Raw genomic sequence first — 3,512 nt, 5'->3', positions numbered from 1 at the left:
AAAAGAAAGCTGTGCAAGTTAGATCATTATTACAAACACATGAGTCCTGGGCAAGTGTATAGTCTTTGTATAGAAGCAAAACAAAAAGGAAAGGAAGTAGTAACTGTTAATCATTAAAATAATATTCTCATATTCAAGCTCATTTGAGATATTTTGATTAGAGGACATTTATCCAGGCAGTTTTAGGTCATTGGTAGCTCTCCATTTTGATATTACAGCGGTAATGTTGGATCAGGAATGACTGCAAAATCTTAAATATAATTATCTATTTATCTACTGTTTATGTAAAATCTATTAAAACCCCACCTGTCTACATAACAGTTTAGATTGAATGAAAATGAAAGCTTAATCAAATATAAAAAACAACTATATTAAGGTGAATATTTCACCTCGAATGTTTATCTGATGTTTTAATTTGTTAACATGTGCTCTACCCTGTCACTCTATCATACACTATCAAAATGAAAAAATAAAGATTTTAAAGTTGTTGCAATAAAATCAGGCTACTTACCAAAAATGGCTACAACTAGCCAAAGGACAGACAGGAGGATGAATTTTTGAGCCATTGGAAAAATCAAAAACAACTTTACCACAGGAAAGAAAGTCAGTGAAGGCCAGAAGTGGCCGAGTCTGTAGTTGTCTAAATCTTTGAGCTGAAAACTGCCAATTGTCCTCCACTGGTGGTTTTAATCAGCAGCCACTCCTCGTTTAGTGTGCTAAAAAAAGAAAAGAAAAAACAATTAAAGAAATCCACGCCCAAATTTTGACCGATGGATGCAAAAACCTGAGATGCAGTGCAGAGAATTGGTCTTCTTGATCTTCAAAGCAACCAATAATTTGTTTTTGTCTTAAATCGATATTACTTTTTTTTTTTTTTTTTTTAACTTTACTTACTTACTTACTTTACTTTACTCTGACTTCCTGATGTCCTTGTCCATTCCTTTATGACCATTGTGTACACATCTACTGATGGCTGCTTCCAGCAGGATGACGCACCACCTCATAAAGCTCAAATCATCTCAAAGTGGTTTCTTGAACATGACTCAAATGGGCTCCACAGTCACCAGTCCAATAGAGCGTCTTTGAAATGTGGTGGAATGGGAGACTCACATCATGTGAAAGGGACAAATCTGCAGCAACTGTGTGATGCCATCATGTCAATATGGTCCAAAATACTTTTTGAATTTTTTCATCACCTTATAAAGAATGGAGGAAAAGGGGGGTTCAGCTTAGTACTACCAAGATCTACTTGGCAAATTTCTTATAAATGTGTATAAAAAATTGTGACTTGCATGATACCTGTTAAATCATAGTTAATACTGTTTTGACAGTTACTTGTAGTACTTTTGCACAATATACACTATTAAATATTGTCAGAAATTTGTGCACAGTCAAAACAAGCTTATGTAACAATTTTTCCACACAGATGGGTATTTCATGTCTCTGAATTGCCCTCCCCTCCAGCACGGCAGCCTTGATGTCAAATTAATACCACATTACTGAAACATTATCACATTTCCTGACAGCTTCTGCTGACTTCTTTATAACACATTATTACTGCAGTGTATGACCTTGTCAAAGCAATTCTGCTCAATTGCTTTATAGCACAAATGAAGATTTCATTGTGGGAGAAACATAAAGTGATTGATGTTCTTCCAGAATAAATAAAAGTAGAGCTTAAAAGCCTAATAACAAATGTTACACAAGTGAGAGGTCTGTGAGGAAAACTTTTCCGTCAGATGTATTCTTTAAATTAAGTCTATCCCACGTATAAGATTCAAATTTCACTCACATGTTGCAAAAAAGGCAAAATAACAGAAATTGACATAATGTAGTTGTGAACCCCAGTCACAGCTCAGACTAGTCAGCATACTTGTTATGGTTTATTTTTTATTCACAACAACAGAGTTTTACAAGACCGTCACACAGTCCACGACTACACAGCTCTCCGGCTGACTCCACACACCTCTCCAGGTGAAAAAGGGAGAGCCCTCATTACACAGATGAGCTGCAGCTGCCCCATCTTCCTCCCTGGCACTGCCTCTGGAGGCTGCTGCACCATCCTTCCCCCGCAGCAGAAGCACAGACCACACCCCTGCCACAAAAGTATTTTGTATTTATATTTCTATCTATCTATCTATCTATCTATAGATAGAAAAGGATTACCATTGCAAATAAAATAATTAGATTACTGTTACTTTCTTGTAGCACGCTGCGTTACTGTGTTGATAAACCGTGATTTTGTTTGTGAGAGTGTCTCATGACAATGACATACGAGCGTGCAACGTCAAAGGTAGCAACAGACGTGTGTAGATCAACAATGGATAAAATGGAGTGCGGGAGAGAGTACGACAATGCAGCGTTTAAAGCTTGGAAGTACTGACATTACTTTGAGTTTGATTCTGTAAAAAGTGACAAAAACATTAGTGTTCGCTGTACACTCTGTGTGGGAAGGTGTACTCTCAGTGACAGGGGAACAATATGAGTTCAGCAACACCAAGGCTGGAGACTGAGCAATACTGGAAGAGCATATGAAGGAAGGACACAACCCATAACAGCAATGCTCAGTGGCTAGATTTGGACAGCACCAGGCCCCGACATGGTTCACGCCTACTGGCTGAAGAATGTGACTGCACTCCATGAGCGCCTGGCAGCACAAATGAACCAGCTGCTTGTCAATGAGAGACATCCAGAATAGCTAACTGAAGGCTGGACAGTCCTGATCCCAAAGGTCAGACTGACCACCCTGTGCACTGCCTGGATTGATTAGAAGAAGGCCTATGATTCGATGCCCCATACCTGGATCTTGGAATGCTTAGAATTGTCCAAGATCAACAGGACCCTAAGAGCCTTCATCAAGAACTTAATGGGGATGTGGTGTACAACACTAGAGGCCAACCTCAAGCCCATAACATCAAGGAGATGCGCTGTCCCCATTGCTATATTGCATAGGCCTGAAACCCCTCAGTGAGATCATTGACAAGACTGGCTACAGATACCAACTACAGACTATGGAACAATTGTGAGGCACCTTCTCTTCTGTCACGATCGGGCGAATTACACACAGTAATTCGGCGTGCCCGTGTGGCGTGCTGGCTAGACCCAAACGCGGCGAAGGCTAGCGGTGGGTTGGAACAGACACGCAGTTATTCTAGTAACGATCAGTGCACGAAGCGTGGCCGGAACTGGCGTTACAGACGGAGAGCGAGCGGGCGGGATGAGAAAAAGAATCGAGAGGAAAAACACTCACAGTTGCTGAATCAGGCGGAGATTGACGTAGGCAAGGTTTCGGAGCTCCTGACATGAAGAGAACGATGTCTGAGCGGCGAACAGGTGGGTGGCGTCTCTCTTTTAAACCCGGCCCCGTGATCAGCTGATCACCAGCTGACAGGACCCCCAAGACCGGCACCCAACGGTCCAGGGGCGGCGGCGGAAATCCGAGATGAGGAGGGATCCAAGACAAGCGGGGCGGCACCAGGAGCGCTCCTCCGGACCGTAGCCAGCCCAGTCCA

The sequence above is a fragment of the Oreochromis aureus genome, linkage group 8 (assembly GCF_013358895.1).
Source record: "Oreochromis aureus strain Israel breed Guangdong linkage group 8, ZZ_aureus, whole genome shotgun sequence".
Taxonomy (NCBI): Eukaryota; Metazoa; Chordata; class Actinopteri; order Cichliformes; family Cichlidae; genus Oreochromis; species Oreochromis aureus.
This window is presented reverse-complemented; position numbering follows the sequence as displayed.